This window comes from Manis javanica, chromosome 14, assembly GCF_040802235.1.
Source record: "Manis javanica isolate MJ-LG chromosome 14, MJ_LKY, whole genome shotgun sequence".
Classification (NCBI taxonomy): Eukaryota; Metazoa; Chordata; class Mammalia; order Pholidota; family Manidae; genus Manis; species Manis javanica.
In genome coordinates, this window is record NC_133169.1 from 69,513,615 (window position 1) to 69,529,151 (window position 15,537).

Below are 15,537 nucleotides of genomic sequence, written 5' to 3' on the forward strand. Positions count from 1 at the left end.
CATGTCATCTGCAAATAGTGACACTTTAACTTCTTCTTTACCAATCTGGGTTCCTTGTATTTCTTTGTTTTGTCCAGTTGCTGTGGCTAGGAACTGCAGTACTATCTTAAATAACAGTGGGGAGAGTGGGCATCCCTGTCTTGTTCCGGATCTCAGAGGAAAACCTTTCAGCTTCTCGCTGTTCAGTATAATGTTGGCTGTGGGTTTATCATAAATGGCCTTTATTATGTTGAGGTACTTGCCCTCTATTCCCATTTTGCTGAGAGCTGTTATCATGAATGGATGTTCAATTTTGTCAAATGCTTTTTCAGCAACTATGGAGATGATCATGTGGTTTTTGTCTTTCTTTTTGTGGATGTGGTGGATGATGTTGATGGATTTTTGAATGTTGTACCATCCTTGCATCCCTGGGATGAATCCCACTTGGTCATGGTGTATGCTCCTTTAGATGTATTTTTGAATTCGGTTTGCTAATATTTTTTTGAGTATTTTTGCATCGACGTTCATCAGGGATATTGGTCTGTAGTTTTCTTTTTTGGTGGGGTCTTTGTCTGGTTTTGGTATTAGGGTGATGTTGTCTTCATAGAGTGAGTTTGGGAGTATTACCTCCTTTTCTTTTTTTTTTTGGAAAACTCTAAGGAGAATCGGTATTATGTCTTCCATGTATGTCTGATAAAACTCTGAGGTGAATTCATGTGGCCCGGGAGTTTTGCTATTTGGTAGTTTTTTGATTACTGCTTCAATTTTGTCACTGGTAATTGGTCTGTTTAGATTTTCTGTTTCTTTCTGGGTCAGTCTTGGAAGGTTGTATTTTTATAAGAAGTTGTCCATTTTTCCTAGGTTTCCCAACTTGTTAGCATATAGGTTTTCATAGTACTCTCTAATAATTCTTTGTATTTCTATATCATCCGTCGTGATTTTTCCTTTCTCATTTCTGATTCTGTAGATTTGTGTTGACCCTCTTTTCCTCTTAATAATTCTGGCTAGAGGCTTATCTATTTTGTTTATTTTCTCGAAGAACCAGCTCTTGGTTTCATTGATTTTTGCTATTGTTTTATTCTTCTCAATTTTATTTCTTCTCTGATCTTTATTATGTCCCTCTTTCTGCTGACCTTTGGCTTCATTTCTTCTTCTTTTTCCAATTTCGATAATTGTGACATTAGACCATTCATTTGGGATCGTTCTTACTTCTTTAAATATGCCTGGATCGCTATATCTTCTCCTCTTAAGACTGCTTTTGCTGCATCCCATAGTAGTTGGGGCTTTGTGTTGTTTTTGTTATTTGTTTCCTTATATTGCTGGATCTCCTTTTTGATTTGTACATCGATCCATTGTTTATTTAAGAGCATGTTGGTAAGCCTCCATGTGTTTGTGAGCTTTTTTGTTTTCTTTGTAGAATTTATTTCTAGTTTTATACCTTTGTGGTCTGAAAAGTTGGTTGGTAGAATTTCAATATTTTGGAATTTACTGAGGCTCTTTTTGTGAGCTAGTATGTGGTCTATTCTGGAGAATATTCCATGTGCACTTGAGAGGAATGTATATCCTGTTGCTTTTGGATGTATAGTTCTATAGATGTCCATTAGGTCCATCTGTTCAACTGTGTTGTTCAGTGCCTCCATGTGCTTACTTATTTTCTGACCGGTGGATTTATCCTTTGGGGTGAGTGGCGTGTTGAAGTCTCCTAAAATGAATGCATTCCAATCCATCTCCCCCTTTAGTTCTGTTAGTATTTGTTTCACATATGCTGGTGCTCCTGTGTTGGGTGCATATATATTTAGAATGGTTATATCCTCTTGTTCGACTGAGCCCTTTATCATTATGTACTGACCTACTTTATCTCTTGTTACTTGCTTTGTTTTGAAGTCTATTTTGTCTGATATTAGTACTGCAAACCTCAGTTTCTTCTCTCTGTTGTTTGCTTGAAATATGTTTTTCCAGCCCTTGACTTTTAGTCTGTGCATGTCTTTGGGTTTGAGGTGAGTTTCTTGTAAGCAGCATTTAGATGGGTCTTGCTTTTTTATCCATTCTATTACTCTGTGTCTTTTGATTGTTGCATTTAGTTCATTTACCTTTAGGGTAACTTTTGAAAGATATGTGCTTATTGCTATTGCAGGCTTTAAATTCGTGGTTACCAAAGGTTCAAGGTTAGCCTCATTAGTATCTTACTACCTAACTTAGCTTGCTTGTTGAGATGTTATATACACTGGAGATTCTTTTCTTCTCTCCCTTCTTATTCCTCCTCCTCCCTTCTTCATATGTTGGGTGTTTATTTTTTGTGCTCTTTTTAGGAGTGCTCCCATCTAGAGCAGCCCCTGTAAGATGCCGTGTAGAGGTGGTTTGTGGGAGGCAAACTCTCTCAGCTTTTGCTTGTCTGGGAATTGTTTAATCCCTCCTTCATATTTATATGATAATCGTGCTGGATACAGTATACTTGGTTCATGGCCCTTTTGTTTCATTGCATTAATTATGTCATGCCATTCTCTTCTGGCCTTTTAGGTTTCTGTAGAGAAGTGTGATGATAGCCTGATGGGTTTTCCTTTATAGGTGACCTTTTTCTCTGTAGCTGCCTTTAAAACTCTTTCCTTGTCCTTGATCTTTGCCATTTTAATAATTATGTGTCTTGGTGTTGTCCTCCTTGCATCCTTGCTGTTGGGAATTCTGTGTATTTCTGTGTTCTGTTCAATTATTTCCTCCCCCAGTTTGGGGAAATTTTTAGCAATTATTTCTTCAAAGATTCTTTCTATCCCTTTTTGTCTCTCTTCTATTTCTGGTACCACTATAATATGGATATTGTTCCTTTTGGATTGTTCACACAGTTCTCTTAATATTGTTTCATTCCTGGAGATCCTTTTATCTCTCTCTATGTCAGTTTCTATGCTTTCCTGTTCTCTGGTTTCTATTCCATCAATGGCCTCCTGCATCTTATCCATTCTGCTTATAAGTCCCTCCAGAGTTTGTTTCACTTTAGTAATATCCTTCCGGGCATCTGTAATCTCCCTCTGGACTTCATCCCTTAGCTCTTGTATATTTATCTGCACCTCCATCAGCAAGTTTATGATTTTTATTTTGAATTCTTTTTTCAGGAAGACTGGTTAGGTGTCTCTCCTTCTCTGGCGTTGTCTCTGTGATATTTGTCTGCCTGTAATTTTGACTTTTAATGGTGATAGAGATAGTTTTCAGAGTTGGCATGAGTGACAGCTGGAAGAACTCCCCTTTTTTGTTGGTTTGTGACCTTCCTTTCCTGGGAAAACAGCGACCTCCAGTGGCTTGTGCTGGGCAGCTGCACGCAGACAGGGCTTCCGATTCCTGCCCGGCTGCTATGGAGTTTATCTCTGCTGTTGCTGTGGGACTGGCCTGTCTCAGGCTGATGCTCAAAAATGGTGGAGCCGCATTGGAGGTGCAGTGGCCAGGAGGCTATTTGCTATTTATCTCCATGAGGAGTCTCTGTCCTCCCCACTGCCCAGGGAGTCAGAGTGCCCAGAGATCCCCACATTCCCTGTCTCTGGACTAAGTGTCCTGGGATGCTTCCATCCAGTGTTGGGGTCCCGGTCCCTTTAAGACTTCCAAAAAGCACGTGCAAAAAAAAAAATTAAATTAAATAAATAATAAAAAAAAAACGCCGCTCACTTTTCTTTGTTCTCAGGCGCCAGCCTCAGGGTCCCACTCACTGGTCTTGCTGGCCTGTTTTCCTAGTATCCAGCACCTCACACATGCACTCTGTCTGCTCTCTGGTCCGGATGGCTGGGGCTGGGTGTTCAGCAGTACTGGGCTCCCTCTCCCTCCGTGCTCTGACACCTCTCCTCCCGCTGGGACCTGGGGGGAGGGGCTACCTGTTACCGCCGGGCTGGGGCTTGTATCTTACCCCCTTCACGAGGTGCTGGGTTCTCACAGGTGTGGATGTGGTCTGGATGTTGTCCTGTGTCCTCTGGTCTCTATTCTAGGAAGAGTTGTCTTTGTTATATTTTCATAAATATATGTGGTTTTGGGAGGAGTTTTCTGCTGCTCTACTCATGCCACCATCTTTGCTCCACCTCTACACCATATTTTTGATGCCCCCCATTTTATGTATTTTTAAAGCACTTATACTTATTTGGATAAATATTAAATTGATTTCATAGATTGTTAATAGCATTCATAGCACAGAGAAATGATCTTGATTGTATAGTTTCTAACCATATCAAAATTTGATTATGGTTAAAAAACAGAAAATTTTATTTAAATCAGAATGGAATATTTATGTTATTTAAATAATCAATGTCATGGGTAAAATGTGTTCTTAAAAAGTATATTAAATGAATCTTTACCAGAGGTGGGACCTTAGACCTTAAAATGATCATTTTCACAAACATCAAGACAGCAATGGTAGCACCAATTAACTAGTGATAACAAAATTAAAAGATAAATAGAAATGGCTTCAAAGAGAAAACACATGCATGCAAACTCCCCAGTGATTTATGGTGCTCAGGGCTCTGATGCTGTGAAAGCTAAGTGAAATCTGAAGGTGAACCCAGATCTCTGAACCCTGACAGGATCTCCCAATTCCTTGCTCAAACACCTGTGACCCAATTCCATGATAATTCTTTGCCACTGTGAGCTGGGCAGGGAACAGCAGAAACAAAAGGGCCACTTGGAAAGGCAGGAAACTGAACTTGATGTTACCAAGTACTTCCCTGGTGAAGTCATTTGATTTTTCTTACTTCTTTGAACTTCCTCTCAGTGGACACAGATGCTTTAAAACATTTTACCTCTTTTGTCATGAAAAACAACATTCTTTTGATAGAAAGAATTTTTTACAATTATTTTTCCATATTTTCCTTTTAGTAGCTTTATTTCTGATATGTTCAATTCCTATTTCTACCCTTTTGGAAGATGCTACTTGTTTTCTAAATAATGCATTTCCTTCTGAGAAATTTTTGTTAGGAAATATATTTTATGTTCTTTATGTGATTTTTGCAATGTTTTAAGCACTTATAACACACTTGCAATTATTTTTACTTTCTGTAATTTTAATGAAAAATACAATACCAAAACAGGTACTTCAGCAAGAGGTAATAATTACATGAAGTTAATCATTGCTACAGAACACATATGTTAATCTTGCTAGACTTTCAAAGCCAGTTGTACATATGTAAGCACTAGATTCTAATTTAATAATACCAACATCTATAACTGAAATATAAAGGAATTTTAAAGAACCCCTAGATAATAATATCTTTAATAAAAAGCTAAAGATATGTGTACCATGGAAGCAGAAATTAGCATCAATCCACTATTTAGTATAGAACTTATTATGAACACTCACTTTGTATATATGTCTGTGTAAGTATAGATGTAGAAACAATTTAAAGACCTAATATTTAACTTTTACTCTGAAAATTATTGTTGCGAACAACTTGTATCCTTAAATTTCTTATAAGCAGTGTTTCCACTTCAAGGTACTGAAATGATTCATTTGGTAGTTGAGCATCAGAGATTTCTTAGGAAATCCCTTGGAGATCTCTGAGCTTTATTTGACCTGTTTTGTTGAGCATGTTCCCTCCTCCACAGTCAGTATCATGGAAGAAATTCTTTCCCCTGAAATAGACCCAGACAATATTTCTGGAAAGTCTGTTGAAATTCCCTAGATCCCCAAACTACTACCACTTGTGCTGGTCTCTCCTGTCTCTTCCTCTCCAGGGTGTTCTTGAAAATATTTTGAGACATAGCACAACCTCAGAGCTGAAATAATTAAGCATTTTCTTACAAAACTGTAAAGTGGTTCTTCCCTCACTCAGAGGACAACTAATTTCTCCCAGTACTGAAGTAGCATGAAACCTGCGACTTACTTTTATTGCATTAGATGAAAGCAAATCATCCTGGCTGAAGAGAATCTAAGAAGAGTGGAGAGTTCAAGGCACATGTGAAGGCACTAACATAAGGAAGTATAGTCTCTTTATATACCAGGTTTTCAGAGCTTAATGCATGATCACCATGTGAGCAATACCTGTTTGTCACTTTTGGAAAATAAAGTATTCCTTGTCTGTGATTGTAAAATAAGATTATATTTCTAACATATTATCCAATTAAATGGTTAAGTGTGATACTTTCACCTTTAGATATGTAGATCCTGATCTAAAATCTGTATTTTTTTCTCAAACAAATTTTATTAAATTTAATTTTATTGAATATTTCAAGTATTTGGTCTCGAATACAATTAAAAGAAACATCCTGGAGTTAAAAACAGACAGTGTGATCATAAGGAAAATCACAGAGCCTTAAACACATGAATGCACACCCACACACACACATATGCACACAAATAGAAAAGTAGGAGTGTGGTACAGATAAAGTCATTTTATCAAATTATAACCAACTCACTGACATACAATAAGTGGAAATTTTTCCTGACAAATGACAAATACTAAAAGCTTTATGGTAAACTAAAATCAAAATATTTTTTCTTATTTTCTACAGGAACTTGTAGAGTTTGGTACTTCTGCCAACATACACATTCTTAAGAATCATCTTTGAAATTAATGGTTACAAATAAATCCTGACAACATTTTGAATTTAAATAATGAGAAAGTTAGTATGTATTATAAATTAGTGTTATAATTGAAAATATGTTTCTTATTTATGCATAAATTTATCCTGCAAATCATTCTACAAGGAAGAAAGTTCAATGATTCATAAGCTCTTGCCAATCATGACTGAACAAGCGTCAGAAGCAGTGGTTATCAAAGTTATAATAGGAAAAATTGATTTATCTTTTATTATCCATTTATCCTTGGCTCTGTAAAATAGAAGATTTGGAGAGATAAATTCACTCTTCCAGGATTCCCTTGTAAAATAAATTATCTGCCAAATGTATTCACATCATATTTTGTAAATCTGTGCTTTACAGTATTATCTCCGTTAGAGGACTATGCCTTATCCTTGTCAAAAATGGAGAGTTGTGAGGTCATTATACCAGAATTAGTTTGATGTGCATCATTGCAATGTGGAAAGTAAAACACAGTGCTTTTATGTAGAGATGCGTCAGCATATCAATCTATCACCAAGACAAATAGAGTGCAGGTTCCACAAACACGACAACAGGCTTTTCATTTCTCAACCCTCAGGTGCCCTGGATCAGGGAGTGTCAGACATTAGTAGACTGGACAAAGTGGGAGTGGCCTGACCTAGGAATGGCCCACCAGTTATCTTTGGAAAATACTGCATCAGCAGGTGAGTGTTAATCAAGCCTTCAGGGCTTTCCAAAGGTACAGGGTTTTCTAAGCTACAGTAGTTGACAATGACGTGTGATTCTGGGAAACTGAGTTACATTTTCTGATTTGCACAAACATGAAATCCATGTTTAGTTGGATTTGGAAGTCCCAAAATACAGTCAGTGTGAACCAGAGAACTTTCTAGCCCTACCTATATGGAATCCATTTCATAGAATGAGTTCCTTCATATTTTTTCAGTGTTCTTAAAGCAATTCAGAGATGAGAAAGAATTTGCTGTTTTATTCATCTGAGAATTAAGGCACAGAAACTAAGCAAAGCCAGGAACTATGTCTCTTAACAATGTTTGGTGTTATTTAGACCATGACAAGAGGATGAGAAAGTGTACTTTCTGCTGACTTTTGGAATTTTGAGTTTGAATTTTCATCATTCCTTCATTTTAAGACATAAAATTGCCCCCAGGTTAGGAAACAGATGAAACTGTAGGTAGTGGAACATTGCCTACTAGGCCAAGACTGAAGTAGGCAAATAATCTGGGGAGAAATTATTCTGAAAATACATACACAATGTTAACTGGTAAAAAATGTTTATCAAAAAAATAACCTGGCAGAACTTAGACAAGCATCTAAACAATATTACCCTTTTTTAACCCTTCACACACCAATGTTTAAGTGCAACAGCTACACCCAAATAAACACCCTATCCTTCAGTGAGAATGACAGAAACTACTGAGATGACATTGTTCACACCGATCAAATGGCCTGCCTCTAGGTTTCTATAATGCAGCATAAATGTTTCATTAAACTTAAACTAACCTTTTATCATTTTCTATACTATATCTACTGCCTCTGGCCTGTTAAGATCTCCTTATGCTGAGTGTGTTTCTTCAGAGGAGTGGCAGGTGGAGAACTCAAAGGAGCCATTTACCTGACCATCTGTGCCATTGATTGGCTATGCCCCTTGACCCTGGGGTAGGAGGAGGGCTAGCTGTCAACCTCTCTGTGTCTTACTATCCGTAGTTTTGAAGTGACAGTAGTATTGGCACCTTACTCTCTTATTCACTGTGTCAATTAAAATTATTAATAAATAATAACTTCAACATCTTCAACAATTCATTAGTAATGATGACTATGACATTGTCAAAAGAATTTTATTAGTAAATTGCTTCAGGAACTTCTAAAGATGTGTTTACTAATTTAGTGCCTAGAATCATCTTGTATCAAATTGATGACTTAGGTACAGAGGGTGTAAGTAACTTACACAAATCATAGATTACACAAATCATACATTAAAAACCTGTAAAAAAAACCACATTTTTCCCAAATGAACTGGCTGAAATTCAGATATGGATTAATTTTTTTTAATACCTTCTACACAAATCATAAGTGTTCCAAAAAGTATCAACAAATGTTGAAAGTTGGATATTTTAAAGGCTGTGACTCTAAAATATGTACTACCATTTATTATTTTTCAAATATTCACACTCCTGGGATCATTTCTCAGGGTTAAAAACTCTTCCTGCTCACTGTTAAATTATTATTAATTGCAGTAAAATACAGGTAACATGAATTTTCCATCTTATCCATTGTTAAGTGTACAGTCAAATAGTGTTATGTACACTCACATAGTTGGGAAACCATCTTCACACCATCTCCACAACTGTTTCTTTTGGCAAAACTGAAACTCTGTATCCATTAAACAATAACTCCAAGTTGCTTCAACCCCTCAGCCCTTCCCGCCACTGTTAGTCTCTGTCTATATGAATTTATTCCAGGGACCTCGTATAAATGTAATCACATAGCATTTCTCATTTTGTGACTGGGTTATTTTAATAACCAAACTGTACTCTATGTCAGCTCATGTTTAAAGATAACAAATAACCCAAGAAGCAATATTAAATATGCACATTATGAGAATGTGTAAATAAGTTTCCAGGAAGACCTTGGTTTTGCCTTTGCTTATGTTTTCTTGTATCTGTTATTATGGTGAGAGGTAGAGTTTCCTGCAAGAGCTTGGAAGGAAGTTTGGCGCATTTCTTTCTAACTTGGTGTTAGGTGTGATCTCAGACTCCAAAATGAACATAAATGAACTGTCAGTGACTGCAGTGAGTGCAATTATCTTACTAGTTTGTTTCCTCTCTATCTTATATTCATATGTGCACATCTTCTCTGCTGTCTCAAGGATCTCCTCCCTGGAGGGCAGGTCCAAAGCCCTCTCCACCTGCCTCCCTCATCTAGCTGTTGTGACTTTGTTTCTTTCAACAGGTGCCTTGGCCTACCTGAAGCCAGTCTCTGAGGTGATGTCAGATCTGGATGTCATTCTGTCTATGTTTTACACAGTGGTGCCTCCATCATTGAATCCCATCATTTACAACCTTAGAAACAAGGACATAAAAGTATCTCTGGGAAAACTCCTTGGTATGGTATCATTTAAGACCAATTAAATGCACTCAGGTAGTTTAGAAAGAAGTTTTTCTTTAGTTCCAAGGTATATTGTTTTAAAATTCTATAATTTATGTGATGGGGATGTATATTAAACTTAATGTACTATTTTAGCCACTTGGAACAGGGATAGAGCTGACATTGCACAATGTTCTTCAGACACATGGAGAAAACACAGAGGTATCAGTGGAACATGATTTTTGTGGTACTTTGTTGACAGTGCCTTCAAAGTATATTTAGCAATATTAATAAAGGGATTACAAAGAAATCTAGGCTTCCTCGTTGAAACACCAACATATGAGGGTAATAATATTTTTATTTGGTACAATATTTCAAAAATTATTGCATCAGCAGTGTCTTTTCAAACATAATCCAATGAAATTGGAAAAACATTGACCTTCAAAAACCAAAATTATTCTACAATTTAGAAAATAAAATTTCCCTATATATTTTCTAGATTTGGTGATCTTACTGCTATATCATTTCATGGTCAATGAATCTCAGTGGGCACAGATTTGCCCAGGTATGAACCCCTGGCTCTTGGTATTTAGACTGCAAGACTGAGAGATTCCATTTTATCTTTATCATATAAAAATGAAGTTTTTCTCCCCTTTGCATGCTCATGTGTAATTAGAAATGGCAGGAGTGGGAGGGTGGAGGGAAGGCTCCTTGCTCCTGTAACATTGTTTGTTTCTTCCTGACGACAGCCTGGTGCCCAAGGAGGCTCCTGCACATGATGGTGAGACTGCAGGCCACTGTGTGCTGTGCTCAATCACTGCTCTGCATGCTGCTGACACTGCATGTTCTGATTTGCCTCATGCGCCCCTTCGGGTGTGATTCCCTGTGCTGTTTATGCCATTTTTTAAAGAAAAGCCTCCATGGCAACTAGTTGTGAGCATGACTGAGGTAATGTGACATGAACCTTAAAGGACATCTCCTCATGGTCAGGAGGCCCCTTCTCCTTGCCCTGCCCCATAGTGCTCACAAAATGCAGCTGTGATGTGGGGCCCTGGGGAGCAAGCTCATGAGCCTGGCATCCTGGATATTCACTTAATCAGTGACAGAGCTATTCCAAGATTTTCCAACAGGACCCTGGTGCTGTAACCAATTTGTGTTCACGATTTCCACATCAATGGAATAAAATATATAAAATAATTTTATTATAACAAACACTGGGTGGAAATAAACAAATGTGCCCTAATTGGTTGTGTATATAATGTTACAAAAATACTTTTTTACATATAATATGTAGGGAAACCTGCCAGTTTCCACAGCACACATATAGCTGGAAGTCATTTTGTTAAGTGAAATAAACCAGACAGAAAAAGACAAACATGTGATGTGGCTTTTGTATCAAATCTAAAATGGTCAAACTCACAGAGGCAGAAAGTAAAATGGTGGTTGCCAGGGACTGAGAAAGGAGAACAATGGGCAGGTTATGGTCAAAATGGGCAAACATTCAGTCATGCAAATGAATAACTTCTGGAGATCCATTATAAAGAAAACTATATGTACCTAACAATATTTCTCACTTGAATCTTGATAAAAGAGTAGATCTTACCATGACATAAGAATACTGAAAGGAACATGAGGAAACTTTGAGAGATGATGGTGTGTCTATGGCCTCGATGATGGTGATCATGTCATGGGTACACAACTATCCCCAAACTATTGAATTGTGCACACGGAATATGTGCATAATCTGTATGTCATTCACACCTAAATAAACTGATATTTTGAATTCTGTATATGAATGATTACAATGAATAAATGTACATATAGTAAAACATGATTCCATTATAAGGAAAACACGCTATGAGAAAATATTTTAAAATATTATATTACAACAAGAATAAGCACGGAGAAATAATGTACTGAAAATGCACGTCTCTATTCCAAAACTATACAACTAAAGAACACCTACTTAAGTGAAGGATACTGCTTTTTCATGGATACAAAATTGGAATTTGTGTTGGTATCAACTATACTCCATCAAGATTTTCTTGATTATTAAGGTATCATTGATATACAATCTTATGCTCAGGTTTGACATCAGCAACTCTGTAGTTCCTAGATTCCTCCAATTATCAAGTCACCCCCACATACCCCATTAAAATCACTGTCCATCAGCATAGTGAAATACTACAGAGTCACTACTTGTCTTCTCTGTGCTAATTGTCCTTCCCCATCCCCCACCCCCACATTATGTGTGATAATCATGATGCCTCTTATTCCCCTTCTACCTCCCTTCCACCCACACTCCCCAGTTCTTCCCTTTGGTAACTGTTAGTGCATTCTTGGGTCCTGTGAGTCTACTGCTGTTTTGTTCCTTCAGTTTGCGCTATGTTGTTATATTCCACAGAGGAGTGAAATCATTTGGTACTTGTCTTTCTCCACCTGGCTATTTCACTGAGCATAATATCCTCTAGCTTCATCCATCTTGTTGAAAATGGTAGGATTTGTTTTCTTGCTATGGCTGAATTATATTCCATTGTGTATATGTACCACCTCTTCTTTATCCATTCACCTACTGATGGGCACTTAGGTTGCTTCCATATCTTGGCTACTGTAAATACTGCTGTGATAAACATAGGCGTGCATATGTCTTTTTTAATCTGTGGTCTTGTTTTTTTAGGGTAAATTCCTAGGAGTGGAATTCCTGGGTCAAATGGTATTTCTATATTAAGTTTTTTGAGGAACCTCTATACTACTTTGCACAAGGGTTCAACTAATTTACATTCCCACCAGCAGTGTTAGGAGGGTTCCCCTTTCTCCACATCCTCACCAGCATTTGTTGTTCCTATTATTTTCTATGTTGGCCATCCTAACTGTTGTGAGGTGAAATCTCATTATGGTTTTAATTTGCATTTCTCTGATGATTAGTGATGTGGATCATCTTTTCACATCCCTGTCGGCCATCAGAATTTCTTTTTTGTAGAAGTGTCTGTTCAGATCTTCTTCCCATTTTTTAATTGGGTTATATGCTGTTTAGTTTTTGAGGCTCATGAGATTTTTATATATTTTGGATGTCAGGGACTGAGAAAGGAGAATGGATATGTATTTTATGAATATATTTTTCCAGAAAGTCAGAAGCCTTTTTGTACTACTGATGGTGTCCTTTGCTGTACAAAAGTTATAAGTTTGATAAAGTCCCACTTGTTCATTTTTGCTTTTGTTTCCCTTGACTGAGGAGATATGTTCATGAAAACATTGCCCATGTTTATATTCAAGAGAGTTTTGCCTATGCTTTTTTCTAAGAGTTTTATGGTTTTATGACTTACATTCAGGTCTTTGATCCATTTCAAGTTTACTTTTATGTATGAAGTTAGACTTTAATCCAGTTTTATTCTCTTACATGTAGCTGTCCAGTTTTAGCAACACCAGGTATTGAAGAGGCTGTCATTTCTAAATTGTATATCCATGGCTATGTTATCATATATGAATTGACCATATGTGCTTGGGTTAATATCTGGATTCTCTATTCTGTTCCAAAGTTCTGTGGGTCTGTTCTTGGACCAGTATCAAATTATCTTGATTACTGATGCTTTGTAGTAGAGCTTGAAGTTGGGAAGCATGAACCCCCTGCTTTATTCTTCCTTATCAGGATTAGTTTGGCTATTCTGGGTATTTTGTGATTCCATATGAATTTTAGAACTATTGGTTATAGTTTGTTGAAGAATGCTGCCCCTATTTTGATAGGGATTGCATGGAATCTGTAGGTTGCTCTTGCAGGTTGGTCATTTTAACAATATTAATTCTTCCTACCCAAGAGCATGGGATGAATTTCCATTTACTAGTACCATCTTTAATTTCTCTAGAGAGTGTATTGTAGTTTTCAGGGTATAGGTCTTTTACTGCCTTTGTTAGGTTTATACCTATGTATTTTTATTCTTTTTGATACAATTGTGAATGGAATTGTTTTCCTGATTTCTGTTTCTGATAGTTCACCTTTAGTGTATAGGAATACAACTGATTTCTGTGTATTAGTTTTGTATCGTGCAACTTTTATGAATTCAGATATTAGATCTAGTAATTTTGGAGTGGATTCTTTAGGGTATTTTATGTACAATAACATGTCATCTGCAAACGGTGACAGTTTATCTTCTTCTTTACCAATCTGGATGCCTTTTATTTCTTTGTGTTGTCTGATTGCCATGGCTAGGACCTACAGATCTATGTTGAATAAAATGGGGAGAGTGGACATCCTTGTCTTCTTCCCAGTATTAGAGGAAAAGCTATCAGCTTTTCATTGTTAAGTATGATGTTGGCTGTGGGTTTGTCATATATGGCCTCTATTATGTTGCTGAAAACTTCCCCAGTCTGGGGAAAGAAATACTCTATAGGGCTATGGAAGTGCACAGATCTCCCAGAGACCTAAAGAAGAAAACACCAAGACATATAAAAATTAAAATGGCAAAAATCAAGGACAGAGTAATAAAAGCAGCCAGAGAGAGAGAAAAAAGATCACATACAAAGGAAAGCCCATCAGGCTATCATTAGACTTCTCAGCAGAAACCTTACAGTCCAGAAGGGAGTAGCATGATATGCTTAATAAAATGAAACAAAAAGGCCTCTAACCAAGAATACTCTAGCTGGCAAGATTATAATTTAAATTTGATGAAAGGATTAAAAAATTTCCAGATAAGCAAAAGCTAATGGAATTTAATATCCACAAACCATATCTGCAGTGTATTTTAAAGGGACTACTCTACATGGAAGTGCCTTTAAGGCTAAATAGCTGTCACCAGAGAAAATAAAACCACAGTAAAGGACGTAGAAGGATTAATTATGAACCAAATTCAAAATTAAATCAGCTACTCAAAAAGTCAAACAGTGGATACACAAAGGGTACAGAATATGACACCTAACATAAGAAGGGAGGACAAAGAAAAAGAATGAAGAAAAATAAAAAGAAAGAATCTTTAGAATGTGTCTATAATAGTGTAATAAGCAAGTCAAGTTAGGGTGTTAGATAGTAAAGAAGCTGCTGTTGAACCTTAATAACCACATATCTAAAGCCTGCATGACAATAATTACATATCTATTGATAATCACCCTAAATATAAATGGACTGAATGCACCAACAAAAAGACAGAGTTACAGAATGGGTAAAAAAGCAAGACCCAGAAGCATAAGAAAAGATGGTGGCATGAGAGGCGAGACAGTGGCCCCTTCCCGAAACCACATACAACATGAAAATATAGTTAATACAACTAATCCTTAAAAACAACAGGAAAGAAGGCTGTGCCAGACTGCATATGCCTGGAGAACAGAAGAGATTTCATGGAACAGGGTTATGTACAAAATATGAGATCTTGCAGGACCCAACAACTTCCCACATGCCAGCTCACTGGCAGAAGGAAAAGAAACCCAGTGGGGAGGGGGTGGATACCTAGAATTGCTGAACACCCAGCCCTGGAGATCTGCTCTAGGAGTATAACCTACATTGCATAATGCTCTGGATATTAGTGGGTTGTAAAGCTAAGGCAGGCAAAATATGTGGAGACACTGAGATTCCAGCTGCTTGTGTTAAGCAGGGATATAAATCCGGCTGCTCTGGGACAAAAGAAAGGGAGGAACAAGTGTTGAAGATGGCGGCGTGAGTAGAGCAGTGGAAATCTCCTCCCAAAAACACATAGATCTATGAAAATATAACAAAGAAAACTCTTCCTAAAATAGAGACCAGAGGACACAGGACAACATCCAGACCACATACATACCTGCAAGAACCCAGCGCCTTGCGAACGGGGTAAGATACAAGCCCCAGCCCGGCGGGACCTGAGCGCCCCTCCCCCCGGCTCCTGGCGGGTGGAAAGAAACCAGAGTGGTTTTTTTTTTGACTAGTGCTTTTTGGAAGCCTTAAAGGGACAGGGACCCTGGTGCTAGGGAGG